This window comes from Mesoplodon densirostris, chromosome 4, assembly GCF_025265405.1.
Source record: "Mesoplodon densirostris isolate mMesDen1 chromosome 4, mMesDen1 primary haplotype, whole genome shotgun sequence".
Classification (NCBI taxonomy): domain Eukaryota; kingdom Metazoa; phylum Chordata; class Mammalia; order Artiodactyla; family Ziphiidae; genus Mesoplodon; species Mesoplodon densirostris.
In genome coordinates this window covers 173280104-173300050 of record NC_082664.1, presented here as the reverse complement: position 1 = coordinate 173300050, position 19947 = coordinate 173280104, and the positions used below count along the sequence as shown (strand labels likewise).

General features: G+C 44.9%; 1 protein-coding gene across 14 annotated transcripts in view; it reads right to left on the bottom strand.

Moving 5' to 3' along the window:
• KIAA1217 (KIAA1217 ortholog) overlaps positions 1-19947 on the bottom strand; it is a 330492-nt gene that overhangs the window by 85386 nt on the left and 225159 nt on the right. The window contains exon 1 of one of the 14 annotated variants that reach the window (XM_060097716.1): positions 5989-6227. The exons of the other annotated variants lie outside the window; for them this stretch is intronic. The gene's annotated coding sequence lies outside the window, so the exon portion shown is untranslated. Of the gene's footprint in view, positions 1-5988; positions 6228-19947 lie in introns of those variants that run through there. 14 annotated transcript variants of the gene reach the window in all.

The following is a 19947-nucleotide window of genomic DNA, read 5'->3' as shown; positions in this document are numbered from 1 at the left end:
TGCCAACACCTTGGTATTGGCCGGTGAAACCATTCTGTATTTCTGATCTCCACAGCTGGGAAATAACACATTTGTGGTGTTTTAAGCTACTAAGTTTGTGGTATTTTGTCACAGCAATCACCAGAAATGAATACACCTGAGGGAGAGCTCAACATCATGGAGTCTGAGGGAAAAAACAGTGCAGTGGTTTAAATACTGAGGTCATAGCTTCTTAGAGACACTAAGAAACTATGTGGGTCTCATGTACCAAAAGGGCTAAACTGTCTTCTAAAGCTCATCTTGGGCACATTTTCTGAGTGGTAGCCCTGGAAAGTAGATAGTAAGCATCTTTCCCATCTTTTCAAGCTGATACAATATAGGGACATGGCCAGAGAAAGGAGATGCATGGGAAAAGTTTGGAGGGAAGTTTTACTCATTTGCTGATGCCTTACTATGAGAAACAAGATCTGAGAGGTCAGGAGGAAATAATGATTCAGGAGATGAGTGCAATTGGAGGCAAATTCAGAGTAGGGATGGCAAGAGATAGAAGAGGGAAGGGAACCCCAGGCATGGCGGGGAGGAAGAATGCTAACAGTACCCCCTCTGGGGCTGCCACGTGATGATGATGAGCATGCTGGGAGAGGTCGTCATAAGACCCGCGGTACTTGCCCAGGCAGCAGTGATTTCTGGGCTGTTTCATTACCACCCAGTTCAGGAGAGTTAGGACTCTCCCACTAGCTCTCCTTTAGAAGAAACAACGACTAAAGAATCAATGACTCAAAAATCATAGATACAGAGAACAGATCAGTGGCTGCCAGATGCAGGAGGTGGGTGCCTGGGGGGCTGGGGGTAAGTGTGTGAAATGGGTGAAGATGGTCAAAAGATACAAACTTGCAGTTATAAAATACATTTGAGTCCTGCGGATGTAAGGTCCAGCATGGTGACTGTAGTTAATAATACTGTATTGTATTTGAAAGTTATGAGAGTAGATTTTAAAAGTTCTCATCACAAGGGGCCTCCCTGGTGGCGCAGTGGTTGAGAGTCCGCCTGCCGATGCAGGGGATACGGGTTCATGCCCCGGTCTGGGAGGATCCCATATGCCGCGGAGCGGCTGGGCCCGTGAGCCATGGCCGCTGGGCCTGCGCGTCCGGAGCCTGTGCTCCGCAACGGGAGAGGCCACAACAGTGAGAGGCCCACATACCGCAAAAAGAAAAAAAAAAAAAAAAAAAAGAAAAAAAAAAAAAAAAGTTCTCATCACAAGAAAACAATGGTTAACTGTGTGTGGTGATGGATGTCAACTAGACTTAGTGTGGTCATTTTTTCACAATATATGCATCTATTGAACCATTAGGTTGTACCTCTGAAACTAATACAATGTTATATGTCAATTAGATCTTAATTTTAAAAAAAGGAAGCAAGTTAATGGCAAAAGAGGAAACTAATTTGCAAGTGCACTATTGTATTTAGCAAGGGGCAGAATCAAAAATACCAATGAATTCAGCATGTGAATAGGTGGTACTTTTTGTTTTGATCGAAGTCCAAGAGGGTCATGCTCACTGAGATTCTCCAAACGGCTACAGGGAGGGGACGGACAGCCAGTGGCACCTCCCAAGCCCTGTCTTCTAGTTTGATTTGTGCTATCACAGAAGCCACATTTCCATTTGGACTTCTCAGAGATGTGACAGACAAGGAGGGTATGAATGATTGGAGGGTGGGTGAGGTAGGGGCGTGAGGAGAGAGGAGATGGGCTCAAATGGACGAAAATCAAGATGAGCAGCTGAGAGACCCATAGTGTGGGTGAGAGAAGACATAGAAGAGGCAACAAGAAGAAGGTTGAAAAGGAAACAGAGCCCAATGCCCTGAATACATATTGATTCCTTACCTTATAAATTCATTCACTTAGTAAACAATGTTTACCAAGCACTTGCTAAGAACCAAGCATGATTCTAGGACACAGCTCTAAACAAGCCCGTAAGTTCCTGCCCTGGAGGGGAACTTCCTGCTCTTGAGAGGATACATTCTTACCTACATCTGGTCATGAGGATGCAGGGGATGGTCTCCTACAGCTTCCTCATCTTGTCACTGGAAGGACCCAGCAATGCAGAATCCCTGACCCGGGGAGTTTTACACATTATGGTGGATTTCATAATAGAAATGACTGACAAAAAAATGAAAGCAAAATGCAAATATTAGCAACCAAAAGGAGCTCTTTGAGGGGTACATTGTCCAAGCACTATTGAATTGGCTCCTGAGCCCCCTTAGGGGATCCCAGAGTATGCAGGCTCCTCACTCGACATTACAATTTTATCTCCACTACCCCTGCCTCCCCAACACACACACACACACACACACGCACACACACAACCACACACACGCACGCACACCACACGCACACACACCACAGCAGACAAGTCTGCTCTCCTCCTCTAAACCGGACTTGGGATATCCTCAGCTGTCCTCACCCCCTGGGACCCTCACCCCAGTTCCTAGCCCTTGGGGAGTCACACCTAGGGTGAGGTCAAGGTCAGCCTCCAGGTGTGTCCGCTCCACCACATGGCCCAGTCCTGATGCTCCAGCCCACGCACTCTCAAGGCTCAGGGGCTCAGGGCCATAGACCAGGAGGGCATTCCCAAGGTCACTGTGTGATAATATACCTGATTCCCATTCCAGAATGGCTGGAGCAACCATATAACCAAAGTTTTGTATTAGATCAACATGGATCCTCTATAAATACCTCTCCCACCCTGTCTTCCTCGATGCAGGGCTCAATGAAAAGAAAGGTCAGTCTCAGTGGTAAGCAAGGCAGGGCTTCACAGGTGATAAAATACAAGAGGGACTGGCTCAGGGCTTCCCTGGTGGTGCAGTGGTTGAGAGTCCGCCTGCCAATGCAGGGGATACGGGTTCGTGTCCCGGTCTGGGAGGATCCCATATGCCGCGGAGCGGCTGGGCCCGTGAGCCATGGCCGCTGAGCCTGCGCGTCCGGAGCCTGTGCTCCGCAATGGGAGAGGCCACGGCAGTGAGAGGCCCGCGTACGGCAAAAAAAAAAAAAAAAAAAAGAGGGACTGGCTCAGCCAGCAGCCCCACCCAATCAGACCACACAATGCAAGAATCAACCCAAACACACGTAAAGGTATATTCAAACATGCCACTGTGTATAAAGCGCCACATGGTGCTCAAGGTCAGTCAGGTGCAACAAATAGTAGGTACTATTGTCATTATTGTTATTCATCCCCCCTCCCCCCAGAGAATAGGGTTTCAAATGTCTAGAACCCACTTAGGATGAACAATAATCCTAACGGGGTTAGTCACTACTCCCTGTCCTCTCTTTCCTCCTCATCCGGCTTCATCTGGATTTGGGGGATCCTGAACCAAATGAACACATAGAGAACCCCCCCTTTTCTGGTAAGAGAGCAAAATGAGACATCAGTATTCCTAGGAGTACAGAACTGTCTAGAAGAATAAAGAGTATTAATGAAATAAAAATATAAAGTTAATTTTAATTAATAAAAATTTGAGTAAATTTCTTTTAAAACAACAGAGATGACTGCATAGGTGTTTTAAAAACATGTTTGGTGATGTGAAAAGAAATGGCTAGGAGGCACATTATATAACTAAGTGAAGTGAAGTTATATAAAATTTAAAATAAAACACATGCAAAAAAACTCATTAGAAAAATCTCTTAGACTTTCTGGACGCCTTGTGCAGATGAATTCAGAAAGAAATGTAACAATTAATTAACAATAATTCAGATACACTGTGCATTCATATGGGAAATGCAGGTGATAGTAAAAATATTTAACATCCAACAGCCAGTATCACATGAGTACCAACCAGCCAGAATGGGACCTCAGCCAACGAGGATGGATCGTAGCCATAAGCAATCAACATTATGTACCTGATGGTAATGCTGTATGTCAGCCCTGTCTTGTCCACTTCAAAATAATCCTGCCTTTATCCAACAGGGTCACTGAATGAATCACTGTCCACCTGAGTTATCCACAGTGGAGGTGAATACAAGCATTCTGCTATGCCAAAACAGGTAATCTAAGGATGAATGTCTCCATCAATATGGGTGACCTAGAGGTTGGAAGCCTTTGGCAAAATTCTTCTTTTGGTTTGCCAACCCAGGACTGACTTTCCAAGACTGAGTTTTGAGAAGAATCTTGATAATTTCATTCTTGGCTCTACATGGAGCCCAAGTAGAGAATGACATCATCTTCCCATGATATAGTAGGGAAATGTTTTAAACCTGCCGCTTGAATAAACCCTTAAAATTAGATAACTTGGGTTCACACACTAAAGGATACAGAGCAACCAAAGGCAAATCACTGTTAGGATGAGGCAGAAGGTATGGGGAGACAAAAAGAAAGAATCTTTCTGAAGTCTTCAGTGTGATCTTCCAAGGAGTCCTCTTGCTAGTCCAATAAAAAGTGGACTTTAGGGGCTTCTCTGGTGGCGCAGTGGTTGAGAGTCTGCCTGCCGATGCAGGGAACGCGGGTTCGTGCCCCGGTCTGGGAGGATCCCACATGCCGCGGAGAGGCTGGGCCCATGAGCCATGGCCGCTGAGGCTGTGCGTCCGGAGCCTGTGCTCCGCAACGGGAGAGGCCACGGCAGTGAGAGGCCCGCGTACCGCCAAAAAAAAAAAAAAAAAAAAAAAAAAAAAAAAGTGGACTTTATGTATAGGAGATATACTCATTGCCTGACTGACTGAACCAGGATGACAGTTAAGATTCTATAATTCATAGTTTAAAAAAAAATCCCAGCCCTTTGTATTAGTGTTCTTTCTATGGACGTATCTTCCTAGAATCAGGCACTTGCATGGTCTTGTTTTGTTTTGTATTTTAACTGTGTTTTGGCTAATGAGTAAAGAAATGACATTAAATACATGCTAGGTTTTTCCTATACTATTACTCAAAGTCAGACCTTTTAGGAGAAACTTATATTAAACTTTAAATGTAAAATAAATAAGCAAAACACACACATACACACCCATGCCCACAGTTGCTATTCACCTTAATATACCCGAATCCTTTATTCTCCCACCAGATCTTCTGATGGTCACTAATCTTCTGTATCATTTCATCGCTCTTAGAAAGTTGAAAATATCTGATATGTTATATCACTGACACTTTTAGCTCAGAAAATTTCAACCCTAACGTCTTTATGTGAGCTTTAAAGAATTTCATTTTACAGCAAGAAAGAGATGACCTAAATACAGAAATAAAGATTCTTTTAACACCTCCCCAGGACACAATATGGATATTTATTTCCCTGCACCTCGGCCCAGACAAAGAAAAAATTCATTTATTTGCGCTAGATATATTGGCAACGCATGAATGAGGCTGTTCCTCATCGTTCATCTGTTTTGCTGGGCATTGTCTCCCTCCTTCCATTACTGCCCAAGCTACGGCCAGCTCTTGGTTGAGTGAGTCCTTCCAATTCTTGTAAACAGCATAGTTTCTTCCAAAGCCTCTGCACCGTGGCCCCAGCTGAGAGGCCGCTGCCCTGCTCATAGCACACGACTCAATACACTGCTTGGCTTACCCTCCTTAAAGACCAGAATGAATCTGGGGCAGTTTCAAATTAATCTACCTGAAGTCTGAGGTAGGAATCCTAACATACCTATATTTTGTTTCCCCCCAAACACCGTAAGTTAAATCCAATATTACTCATTTACAAGTTTCTCGAATATAAAAGAGGAGGAGAAAAAACTTACAATGGCTTCTGGGAAAAAAAATAAAATCTAGCATGAAAAATGTTTCTTTCAAATGATTTGGGAAACTGTCTCATGTAATCATGTCTCTTTATGGAGCATTAAAAAAATATATATATATATATACTTTGCGGAAGGGAATATCATGTACAGTTTATCGTGTTTCAAACCCCACCCTTCCAAGTCTAGAATGTGTAAGCACACCACTCAATCAGACCATACAATGAAGTCACCAGACAAAACTGCAAATGGCTCTTAGGAGACTCTTTCATCCTCAAAGAATTAAAGCCACTTACTTTCTCTTAAGGAAATCACCTGAACAGCCAACGCCGGGAAAAAGCACATTGGCTGAGCTCTCAGTCACGCGATTCCTTTGTTTGCTGGCTTCATCTCAACCCTCGGTTCCACACGTGGATATTTTAGACAGCTTTCTCTTCAGAGAAGAAATCACACACACAAAAACACAGATCCTAAAATGTACCCTGGTGTTCACAACCAGTAAAGACCATTCTGTTTTACCCCGGTCTTCTGAGCGAAGCTGCCACAGGCATGGATAAAAAGACGTCCTTCTCATGATAAGCCAATTTCTCCTCCCCTTGGATATTAGTCACTGAATAACCTCAGCCCACATCCAACCACAGGCTACCGCACGGGTGACTCAGTCCTCTAACAACTGCTCGCACGGAAAACACACACCAACAAATGAACTCAGAGAGGCCTCGGTAAATGGGGTTAACAACGAAGGAAATATTACAAGACAGATCTTACTAAGGCGAAGAGGGTCACGGACACAAGCAAACGACCAGCCACCAACAAACTAAATCATCAGAAAACCCAACATGCTCAGTTGCCCCAGGTCCAACTCTCTGTGTCCTGCTGCAGACGGGGGGCTCCTGAGAAAACCCAGATGGGCCAGCACCCAATGCCCATTCTGCTGCCAGACTTTTCAAGTCCGTGGGTTGACAACCGAAAGAAACGTGAGCCTTTCCCCCTGGTTTATAACACCGGAGGGTAAACACGAGGGTGACAGAGGAGGCTGTCTATTAATTAACCAGGTTTTACCAAGCTGAACTTTGAGTAGCAGCCAGGAATCAGACCTAGGCAGCACCAGGCAAGCGAGTGCAATCATTCTGGAAAACATACCTGAAAGGGGTGGGAAAGAGACAGAGGCCCAGCCAAGGCCTAGCAAAGAAGGTATCTGGGAAAGGGAGCCCGAGTCCTCCTGCCTTACCCTCGACAAGACAGAGGAGGGGAAGGCCGGGGCAGTCTCCTGAGACCCCCGTGGGCAACCGCTGTCAACACAGCTCTTTTCTTCCAGAGGAACAGGCGCTAGGAGGGCTGTGTTCCCAACAAGAAGTGGCTTGTGCAGCCCTCAGAAGAGACAGGTATTAACATATCACCAACAAAAGGTGAGAGCGAGGAAGCATTTCCTTAGCTCCCAGGCAGGCCCTGTTTAATCACCATCATGCTTTCTGAGCCCTCGGGGACTGAATGGGGCAGAAAGCCATTCCTGTGGGAACCCAGGGACATACAGCTCCGAAGGCTGGGCTGGAGGCCCTGCTGGCCTTACGCCACACCCCACAACCACGTGCATTTTTCAAACATTTTAAGGCCTTTAGAGGTCGTTCTTGCTGACCAAAAGAATTCCATGATGTTTCTTAAGTTCAAGTCCAGTCAGTGTCGCAGGCTCTCTCTAAAAAAAAACTGTTTACTGCTATCAAAAAGCTCTGATTGGGCCTCCCTGGTGGCGCAGTGGTTGAGAGTCTGCCTGCCGATGCAGGGGATACGGGTTCGTGCCCCGGTCTGGGAGGATCCCATATGCCGCGGAGCGGCTGGGCCCGTGAGCCATGGCCGCTGAGCCTGCGCGTCCGGAGCCTGTGCTCCGCAACGGGAGAGGCCACAACAGTGAGAGGCCCGCGTACCGCAAAAAAAAAAAAAAAAAAAAAGCTCTGATTAAAGGAAGGAGAACATGGAGCCCAGGACATTGCTTTCCTCCTAAGGTGTCTCATTTGAAACAATATATGGATGAAGTTGTTGTAACAGATGCCACCTAAGAGGTCAGAGAAGAGCAGACGGAATGTGAAAAGCCTTGTTTTGATTTTTAATCTAATTGGCAAGAGTTTGTTATTTCTCACCAGAGTATGGGAAGCACACTGTCTTGGCCCCTGACACATCTGGTATACATTTGGCAGGTCTTGTTCCCTCAGTCAAACGCGTGCTTTCCAGGAAGGGGGGTGGAGGTGAAGCTGTGGTCCCACCCCGACTGCCTCCCCAAAGCCCCAGTTGTAGGGCATAAGATGTCCTACCCAGCAGCATTCTTGTATGAATGCACCTGACCGTTAGGGAGGTGAACGAATGTGGAGTGTCTGGGTTCTGCTGGCCCTGCCCCCTGGCCCAGAAGCACTGAGCTGTCACTGCTGTTGGCCACATGAACCCCGCCAAGCTCAGCACGGGAGTCCACGTCTGCCGCTTTAGCGGCAGGTGGCTTCTGTGGACCCTGCTACCTTGGGAGTCGGTGGGTGCAAGGTGAGACATGGTCCCGGTCACCTCTCCCATCTCTTCCTTCCTGCCATGTTCAGGGCAATTTTCTTTTACACTCAAACTGCTTCAGGGCACCGTCTGGGCAGGAGAGGCATGGCTTGGTCAGGACTAGAGCAGTAATCCACCGTCAGGAGTGTGAAAGCTGGCACCATCCCATGGTGAATCAGGATGAGTTAAATGCTCTCTAGTAAGGATTCAGAGCCCAGCTCACCCAAGAAAGAGGGGAGTTCAGGAACCCAGTGCCAGCTGGGGGATCAGGCAAGGTAATTTCCTAAACAGGATTCTGGTGCCACAGAACTCGGCTTCACCTGGGTGGCCTATGCCCTCCAGAGAATGGCTCTTACAGGACAACTTACTGCAAAGTTTGGCTTATTCTGGGTGAACCCAATCACCAACATCCCACGCTCTGGTTCTGTTACTTGGCCAAGTTCTCAGCTGCCTAGCTCAGATGCTACAGCCCTCCTGAACCTGCACTTCCCAGCAGTGTGTTAAGTGTCCTACTATTCATTCTCCCTGTTCCTTTCACTGACTGGCACTATAGGCAAAGTGGAAGCAATTTATTTCTAGTGAGTATTAAGAAAAGACATGCTAATAACTAGTCAGCATTAGCTCAATGGGAAATACTTTTTATGCTCTGGTAAGGCTAACGGTCTTGTGAAATTTATTCCTATTTCCCCTTTCACATTCGCTGCTTTATTGGCTTTTTTAAAAAGTACATATGCTAAAAGAAAATCTAAACCACTCTTATAAACACAAAGATGCTATTGTGAAGGGGAATGATTTTGATGCTGGAAAAATTTCAGATTCATCTTTCTTACACTGTTAAAATTGGAAAGATGGTCCTTTGGAAGGTCTATTAATGTTTCATTTGGTCATAAATGGAATGGTTCCCAGACACGAGACATACAGACTGTTGCCAAAATTATTTAATTCTCAGGAAAGACACGGTGAGCTTCTGGCTATATTTAAGATGAGTGTTATTCCCACAAATATTTTGACATAGCCAACTCTGCTGAGCCCTCCTGCCCCAGACCCGCTGGCTGACTTAATACCATGCCCAGTGGTGACTCAAGATCTCAGGATGGAAATGCATAACAAGTAACATGAAATAAATCATGTAACTTCCAAGCCACAGTCAGTAACTGTGCAGAGCTGCAGCACAGATAAAAGAACAATGTCCTCATACCGACATTCAATCTTCTGTTGGGATACTCAGGCAAGGACAACCTCCTTTTATATCTAAAATAGTTACAGTTTGTAAAACGATATTTTCTTGCTACCACTTGCAACGGATGGTACAAAGAACTCCCATTATTTATCTCATCTCTGCACATCCACCCCTTTCCTGCACAGACAATTACTTTTATACACAACTCCCTTTTGGTGCTCTGAGATAAGTCATCTCCATCACCCAAATACAAATGTTCAGTGCCTTAGATTTTGTTTTTCTTTTTAGGACAAGTCTCTAAACTCCTATTTCACTGGTCAACATAACATCCTACAGTATATAATATACTGTTTTATTTATTTATAATGTTTTTTATTCTACGAAGGATTTTACTTTTTTTCCCCTTTTTTGGCCGCATCGCAAGGCATATGGGATCTTAGTTCCCCGACCAGGGATTGAACCTGTGCCCCCTGCAGTGGAAGCACGGAGTCCTAACTGCCAGGGAATTCCCCTCTCCTCCACTTCTCTTATCTTGGGATGACAGCCAAGAAAAATCTAGATAACTCCATGGGGTGAAGGTACGATGGAAGATGGCTACACACACACACCATCATCATCATCATCATCATCCAGCAGTTTGCAGTTTAGACAGTGCTTTCAATGGTGATTTTATTTCACGAGCCACAGAACGAAGTGAAATGCATGGGTCAGGAGGTCTGGTGTCACTCTCCACATGTGAATGGTGAGAAAATGGAAGTGTGAGGAGATAAGAACCTTGTCCAGCTTCACAAAGGACTAAGTAGCAAAGCAGCAAGAATCCCCATCTTCAGCCTCAACACTGTCACTACTTCCTTCTCTGTTTAAGTGTGAAATCTCATGTCCTTCAGGTCGCTGAGGAGCTGTGCAAGGACTCATGCTCCCAAGGTCTTCCCTACAGAATTACTGAGGGTTAATGCACTTGAGTTTTGACCATGAGCGGGCAGTCTGGTGAACTCCGCTCGAGAAGTACCTCATTTGCTCGCCTTTCAGGTCCAGATTTTCAGGGCAAAGGAAAAGAGTAACAGGACATCTCAGTGGCTTTAGGATATAATGATACAGGTACTCTCTTGACTTACTATTAATTTTTACCTTCCTGCCTCAAAATTAGTTATATAATTAATTATACATTGTATTTAACTAATATACATATTAGTATACATTATGCTTATATATACTTACATATCCTCATATATTATATACCACTAGTTAATTCTCACTATATGGGTATCATTACATCACCAGTTACATACGTGTAAATACGTGTATATACACATATACATATATGTATACACACATATATATGTCTTCATTAATCACAGACACCAGATTGCTTATGGGATAAAATATCTGGGCCTCATCTGATTAACATTCTTTACCATTAGGACCCCGATTCTGCTACTGGGTGACATTCCTGGGACCACATCTCTCAGATGCGTTCCACCTCTGTCACTGTGCCCTATGTCCCACTTACCTTTCATTCAGGAAATGGATCTAGGTGAGTATGTTGTAAGTGAAAGAAAGCTGACACAACATTATATAGCTTTAGGATGCTCACAACAATGTAAGAATTTTTTTTAAAGTTTAGTTTGATGATACAACATATCATCACCGTATCCAAACCTAAACAGTGAACTGACAACGATCTACCTAGACTTTTACGCTCTACAGCTACAGCTTAAAGGATAGATATTCTTCAGAGACCATTGGAGAAAACGCTGGTAAACAAACTGATGGATGGATGATGCCAAGTTGGAAAATAAATGGTCTTTTATTCTCCGTCTGCCACTGCCCTCTCACAATGTAGCTACTCAAATCGCCATCAGCCCCTTTCTCAGGGCTTCAAACAGCCTCGGCTTCTTAACACCAAGGGTTCCCTGGTAGATTTAACCCCTTCAGGCCTGCTTCCTGTCCCCCTGCCCCTCTCCCCTTTCTTTCCTCACAACTTTTCTGGAATTAACTCTGTGCACCTGGGTCATAACCGTGGCCCTTCTATTGGAATCGTCCCGTTGCCTGCATTCTGCTCTGTTTTCATACTGATCGGGGTAGGATATGTGCTGGTTCTATTACCAAGTGATAGAACAAACAACACAATATAAGGTGAGCTATGTCAGCAGAGCCAATTTTAAAGGGAATTTTATGGATGGCTTCTGATGAAAGGTGTTTTAGCCGTGCCATTATTCTTGATCCTCAGGGTGCACAATATTAGCCAGTGTCAAAATTTATATGAAAAGAAAGGGTTGTGTGAGCGGACAGCCCCAGAGGATAACACTGAGGGACAATAATTCAACAAACCCACCAAGTTCAATTTTTCCCTCAAAATAAACATGAAAAAACAATGATGGTGATCCAGATCAAAATAGCCCTTGTGCATATTTTTCCTGGGTTCAGAAGAGCCACTTTCTTTCTACTCTTAACAGCAACTCTTGAAACTAAAAGAAGTTCCATGGGTGTCCCAGGTATACTGAGTATGTGAACTGGCAAAATTCTCTCATGTATGACTGGGAATAGATGCCATTTGTTATATAATTATATAGGCTTATGAACTTTCCCAGTTCTCATTAGTTATGAAAGAACTGAAAAGGTTCCAGGTTTATAAATTACATGAATATATGTTTGAAGACCCATCTGTTTTCCTTGGGTTTAGCTGGAGTCTGTGGCAGCAAACCAAGGACATCTGCTAGTCTGGACCAGGCCAGTGGCCCCGAGTGTCCCAGTCAGGTGTCTCTCACCAAGTCAGTGCAGTACGTGGAGAAGGAAGAACACCAAACCGGGTATCCTGGAACCTGACTTCTTTTTTTTTTTGCAGTGCACGGGCCTCTCACTGTTGTGGCCTCTCCCATTGCGGAGCACAGGCTCCGGACGCACAGGCTCAGCGGCCATGGCTCACGGGTCCAGCTGCTCCGCGGCACGTGGGATCTTCCCGGACCGGGGAACGAACCCATGTCCCCTGCATCGGCAGGTGGACTCTCAACCACTGCGCCACCAGGGAAGCCCCGGAACCTGATTTCTGATCCAGGTGTTAAGATCCGGTTCTTTACCTGTAAGCAAGAAGTCTGATCTCTTGTTGTCTCTCAGGCCCATTCCAAAGGCGACATTTTGTGGGTCTGTGAAATATGTGGGTAGTCATTATGTATGCAAAGCTATGCAAAGCCCAGGGTTAAGGCTGAGGAAGGAAAAAGAATCTTTAAGCCACAGTTCCTACCTTTTAAGAGTAGAGAAGATGAAGCATGGACATGAGTAATAAAAATAAGACAAAAAGCAAGAATAACTGTGGCAAGTGTCAAATAGGTGCAACAGACAAACCCTCTGGAATCTCTAGAAGAATAAGATTTTTCTGGCTGGGACAGTTGAGGAACACTTCCCTGAAGAGGTGAGATTTAAGTGAGTCCACAAATTATGAGCAGAATTTCAGTAGGGAAGAAAGAGTTTCCTTTCTTAGGAATTCCAGGCAGGAAGAAAGGCATGGTCTTAGACCAGGGGTGGGGAAGTGTCAAGTGTCCTCGGAAATGACTAGACCTCTGATCCGACCAGCAAATTATTCTAGGGCAGTGGTTCTCCAAATTCAACGTAATTCAACAACATCAGAATCCCCCAGAGGGCTTGCTGAAACAGATTAATGCGTTCCACTTCCCATTTAACAGGACTCGGGTGGGGCCTGAGAATTTGCCTTTTTAACAAGTTCCCAGATGATGCTGACCTGTTGGTCCAGGGACCACTCTTTGACAAAAACCGCTCTAGGGAGTAAAGGGGAGAGGCAAGCTCACATCCAAATCTCCATTCTGTTGTGGGCTTGGTTAAAGCCTAATTCAGAAAGCTGACCTTACTCAACTTTGGGTGACAATCATAATTACCTAGAGTTTCTCCATCTGTAAATATTGGCCATTAAATCTGCCAGGAGAAGATGGAGATAGGGAAGGGAAACTAATATTTTTGGAGACTTCTTACTTATCAAATGCATTTCCATTTAATTCCTAGCACACTCCCATCAGATAAACAATATAATCCCCATTTGACAGATGAAGGAACAAAGTCAAATACCAGGACCAGAACAATCTCAAACTCTAGGGTTAAGAAATCAGTGTAGAGACCTGACTTTCTCTGAATGGTTCAAGGTTCAAAGGAGGGCAGTGGTTCAAGAATCACTAAGGTCAGTATTATTCCCGTCTAAAATCAGGTCCAGAAATACCTGAACGAAGTCATCTGGATTGAATGTTGCAAGAGGCATGAGAGGAGAGTAACACAGATCAGACCATATTACTGTTATCTACAAATGTGGGTAGATAACTGCCTTCCAAACATTGACTCCAGGGCACCCAGGAGCCCCACGAGAGTGCTCCATTTCAAAGGAATACCTTTGTGTTTTCAGTTCAAATATCAAGTCAGCCAACCAGCCAGCCAGTGGACAAGGCTTGGAATCTGAGATGGTCAGCAAAACCACTGCCTCTCCTTATGTGGATAAATAACAGCCTCAAAGACAACCAGTCTGGGAGTCGAGCACACCCTGAGGCTGGGCTTGGCGTGCTTCTCTGCCCATGCCCTGCCAGGCCTCACCCTGTATTGACAGTCCCTGCTCCCCGCTAGGTTCTGACCAGGCCAGGAGCCTCCCTGCCAGACACAAGATCTGCTTCCCTGCATCCAGGGACACACTGCTGAGCCTTTGAGCATTCCTACCCTTGAGCGATGCCCTGCATTCCTGACTCGTAGTAACCACGGGGAACCAAATGGACAGCTACCGGCCCCGTATGTAAGGAAGTCGCGTGCCACGTGACAAAATGCCCACCTCAGGCAAAAGGGCAGCCCCGATCTAGCTGTGTTCCCCCCACCTCCAAACACTGCCCCCCTAAAGGAAAGAATCCTATGACACAGGAGGTGAGGCAGGTGACAAAAATGTGTTGTCATCTACGGGATGCCTTCCGAAGTTCATGATTATCAGGGAGAGCTTGCAACTCCCTTCAAAGAAAAACAGGCTCCAGGCTGACTCCAAAGTAGCTCATCCTCCCCCACTGCCCAAGCCAACCTCCAGCTTTCTTTTTCTTCTTTGTATTATCCTTTCTCTCACTTTTCTTCCTTTCTCTGAAAAGCAACATGGGGGCAAAATTTCTCCAAAAGACGACAGGAAGATATGGGTCGATAAACAGACAAAGGGAGTTTCTTAAAATTAGAAGACGTTGTCTTGATTCCAGACGTTGTCTTGATTCAACTCTCAACTTGTTCAATGTGCTGAAGCCCACAAAGTAGTTTCCAAAGTTTTTTTTAAAAAAGATTTAATCATATTCCCTCTTTGATCAGTACCCTTCTTCACCATGATACAGAAGGACAGCAGGGTGTGGTGGAGAGAGTGCTGGATTATGAATGAAAAGACTTGGTTTCTGTTCCCGAGGACCTCCTTGGGCTGTGGTCTCAGGGCGGTGACTGTGGTCCTGACACTGGTTCTGCTGCTAAGTGAGTTCGGGAACACCCTCTGTACTTACCCTGCTGGTGCTGTGAACATCAAATGAGCTGAAGTACCCTTATATGACTTTGCATGCAGAAGAGCATGGTCCACACACAGCATGACGAACATTCACGGGCTCACCCCGTGAACTGTGACAGCAACAGGAATAGAATGGCTAATCCCCACTTTAACACATGCACAGGAGGGTAAAGAGAATGATACACTCTCTTCTTTTTTTTTTTTTTTTTTTTTTTTTTTTTTTTTTTTTTCGGTATGCGGGCCTCTCACTGTTGTGGCCTCCCCCGTTGCGGAGCACAGGCTCCGGACGCGCAGGCTCCGGACGCGCAGGCTCAGCGGCCATGGCTCACGGGCCAAGCCGCTCCGCGGCATATGGGATCCTCCCAGACCGGGGCACGAACCCGTATCCCCTGCATCGGCAGGCGGACTCTCAACCACTTGCGCCACCAGGGAGGCCCACACTCTCTTCTTGAGATACAAGAGCTCACGAAAGAAAGAAGATTCTGAAAGCAGCCAACACAAGAACACCATGCTATATTATATTCCAAAGATCTCATCCTTGAGACAAAAAAAGTCCATTCATATGCAAGCAAATAACATTTCAAGGAGGCGCTTTTCCTCATTCCCATCCCCACATGAATTGGTGATCTTGACCCCAGATCAGGAGACATAAGACTCTCCATCCACTTGATACTGTTTCAACTAGCAGATTCAAGTATTAATGATTTCTAAAAATTGTGAGGGCTTCCCTGGTGGCGCAGTGGTTGACAGTCTGCCTGCCGATGCAGGGGACACAGGTTCGTGCCCTGGTCCGGGAAGATCCCACATGCCGCGGAGCGGCTGGGCCCGTGAGCCATGGCTGCTGAGCCTGCGTGTCCGGAGCCTGTGCTCCGCAACGGGAGAGGCCACAGCAGTGAGAGGCCCATGTATGACAAAATTAAAAAAAAAAAAAAAAAAAAAAAAAAAATATATATATATATATATATATATATATATAAATTGTGAGATGGGTGATGACCCACATCTTTGTTTTGGATCCTTCTTCTTCCCTTCCTATTTTATCAGCAGGGAGAACCTCTCTTTGGGAATGAAAAGAGAATCCATGTCATCACTTGACTGTGGCTGGAATAAAAGCTTTGGTTGGTGAGGAGGAAGCTGAACCAAGTAGCTAAAGGCAAGCTTTTGGACGTGCTCAGAATTTCAAGTATACAGTCCATTTTAGTCTGGTCCCACATTAAAAACAGGGACCCATGTGCTTTAGAATACCTCTTGATAGAAAAACATTTACCTTGTGGTATTGCTCAAAAAATGATTTTTGACCTTTCTTTTTTTTGGTATAGCAAAGTGTGGTGATTCAAAGCAAACGTTGAAATTTTTGTTATTGGGAATATATGTGGAGACGGTCTTGCATGTATATGCACTGTCTCTACATTTAAAATATAAAAGTACATTTGGGTAGTTTTCATATTATTAAGATGCACTGTGTATATGAGTACATATCTGTAGATAAAAATTCTCTGCCCAAATTAAAAATATCCAAATACCACGTTTGACTCATTTTTATGCTCTAGTCATAAAGTGATACTGAACAGAAACTTATTAGCATTTCACCAAGTTTCTTCAGATCATTGTTACGAATAATAAAAAATACAGAAACATTTTAAAACAACGTATTTCAGTCTTAGAATGGTCAGATTAACATAATTATAGCCTTAAGTTGCCAACAGTGGCACATTTCTCATTTTCATGAGAATGTAGAGGTTCTAGTGGATCGCAAGCTAATAGGTTCCTTGGTCTAAATATATACAGTAAAATCTGCAGCAAATTTCTGAAGCATTAACATCTGAACCCTGGAGATATCTAGTGAGTAATTTGTGCTGCAGTAGAGCAGATTTTTTTTGTTTGGTTCTGCAGTTACACAGCTGCTAGGAAATATATTTTTAGATTTGCTTTTCAAGGCAAGCAAAAATGATACCCACTTTGTGGATATGTAACCAGAATGTTCCCTCAGTCCCTCTGGCAAGGGAGTAGGGACCCACCTACAGAATGTTCCATTCAGTTGCCTTCCTCCTCGGAAGGGAACACAAGGAACAGCCCCAGTCGCTCATCTGTATGAAGCCTTCAGACCCTGACGGTGACACCCAATGCCTTAGAGGCGTTTGCTTTGAAGTTTAAGTGCCTTATAGATCAGGTCCGCACTATGTCTCATCATTGACTACCTCATCATTGACATCATTACCATTTCTTGTTTCGATTTTCCTTTGGCAGCTCTTGATACCATATCAAGGGCAAGCGAAAAGGGACAGGTTCAAAGAGTTCAATCAGAACAAGGGAAAGCATGACCTTTGATTTCACAGGAAAAGAAAAAAATAATAGGGGCTTCCCTGGTGGCGCAGTGGTTGAGAGTCTGCCTGCCGATGCAGGGGACACAGGTTCGTGCCCCGGTCCGGGAAGATCCCACATGCCACGGAGCGGCTGGGCCCGGGAGCCATGGCTGCTGAGCCTGCGCGTCCGGAGCCTGTGCTCCGCAACAGGAGAGGCCACAGCAGTGAGAGGCCCGCGTACCACACACACACAAAATAATAATAATAATAATAATAATAAAAAGAAAGAAATCAAGTATGTGTGGCGATCAACCAACTGAGGGAAACAGTCTTCGTATTTCAGGAATATGGGGTGAGTTAGTGCAGCCTGAGCAAGGAGCAGTGGTCCTCCAGCTGGAACGATGCACTCGGCGTTCACACCTTTCATCTGGACAGGCCTTAAATAAATAAATCTGCACGAAAATGATGTACTGAACAGCTTTTCTTTTGGGCCAAGTAACAAGACAGCGGAGGTCCTGCGGACTCTTCAACAAGACTTGATTCTACTCTGACATCACAACGGCTCACGGCTGTCAACTGCATAACCTTTATTGACGTTTTGCTCTCTCCCCTCCGTGTTTTTGGCTTTACCTCAAAGCCTTGGTTTCTACACTTTGCTCAGTTACAAGACACTATCACCATTTTGGCCACATCCTCACACCGGCTGTATTATTTACTCTTTAACGCTTTTCTTTTCTTCTTTTTAAAATTTTTTTAATTAATTTATTTTTTTTTTGCGGTACGCGGGCCTCTCACTGTTGTGGCCTCTCCCGTTGCGGAGCACAGGCTCCGGACGCGCAGGCTCAGCGGCCGTGGCTCACGGGCCCAGCCGCTCCGCGGCATGTGGGATCTTCCCGGACCGGGTCACGAACCCTTGTCCCCTGCCTCGGCAGGCGGACTTTCAACCACTGCGCCACCAGGGAAGCCCTAACGCTTTTCTTGATGTCAGTGTTAAACTGACCTTTTCTTTCTTACCTAGTTGTGATGAATGATCAGATTCATTTACTCTCAGGTTCTTTGTGCTACTTACCTTTCCAATACTCCATACAACAACATTATATAATCATTAAAATGTAGGAATCTGTTTTTCTATGTGCTGTCAAAAATCACTGGTTCCAAGTGAAGAACAACTTTCAAAGTCCTCCGAGTAGGGAAATGTGGGAGTTTCCAACAGGGTTATCATAGGAGCCATTGCTTCAGCAAAGAGGCTGACTTTTGCAAATAATGCTATAATACTTCCCAACTCTTTTAAGCCAAGATTGCTTCATTCAAAGCATCTCATAATTTGAAGCAGCTGCTGTTTCTTCAGTTGACTTGATGGCCTATTCTCTTTCAATAAAAATATTGGATAATCTAAATCTGGTTAGCTCAAAATCCGTTTAATTTTTGGGGCCAGGCCCATGCATTTCCAATTAATGAGCTCTGGTCCCACTGCAGGGCTGGGCTGCTATCTGAACAGGAAGCGGGGACCTGGCTACACTTAACTGCAACACAGACGGCTCAGGGAAGTCAGACGTAGAGTCTTTTCCTAAATCAACCAAGAAAACACACCTTGGGGGACCCAGCGGGGTGAGAACTAAAGCAGGGGGGCACTAGAGATGGAGAAAGAGCTGGTCTGAGGTTTTTGTCACTTCCTAATTTTGTGATCTGGACCAAGTCACTCCATCCATGCCAGGCCTCCGGAGTCTCAACTGAAAGGTGAAGGGTTATAAAAGATGATGTGTAAGACCCTATTTCCACCTCTGAAACTCTATGATTCCAAGTCAGCCAGGCCTGTTTCTTGAGGTAACATCAATGACACAGATCAGGTGTATTTCCCCAGCCACCAGTCTGGAGTAGCAGTTCAAGGGTCTCAGGAGCAGACGTATCGCTCCTGCAAATTACATGCAGACCCCATGGGCAAAAAGCAGGACAGAAAGGAAATGGCTTAGCACCAGGTGATTTATAGCTTAAAAACTTTTTCTTCCCTCTTAAGAAAAATCAACATTTGCTTTTCCCCCTACAAATACATATATAAAAGTAACACGATTTATATAAAAGCATTTATATAAAATGCTGAGAAATTTAAGAAAAAGTGTAAAGAAAAGAATGGTCCCCAGATACACACTACTATACATAAATTAGATAAGCAACAAGAATTTACTGTATAGAACAGGGAACTATATTCAATATCTTATGATAACCTATAAGGGAAGAGAACCTGAAAAAAAATGTATGTAACTGAATCACTTTGCTGTACGCCCAAAACTAACACAATATTGTACATCAACTATACTTCAATTTAAAAAAAGAAATAAAAGAAGAATGGTCCCCTGGAAGCTCTCTACAAATTAGGATCTTGGACCAAGGGAACCTGTGCTGAGGTGGCCGGATGCAATCTCCTATAGTCTGGGCTTCCCTGATGGGGACCCACGGAGAAGACAGAAAAACAAAACCCCAGGAAGAAAGCAACATGTGGGTGCAAAGAACACAACCTGAAAATACCAGGACTTAATAAACTCCCCGTCAGCGGCAATTTCTGCGAACATCTGTATTTACAAAAGCCAAGCCGAGAGATGCGGTTTGGATATCAAAGGGCAGAGGGTGTGGCGTAAACCCCTCCGGATCTCCCCAGCCGTGGCTAACAACCCAGCCCGTGCTGCAGGAAGAGGGAAGTCCTGTTCTGATCCAACGTGCTGGTTGTTGGCCAGCC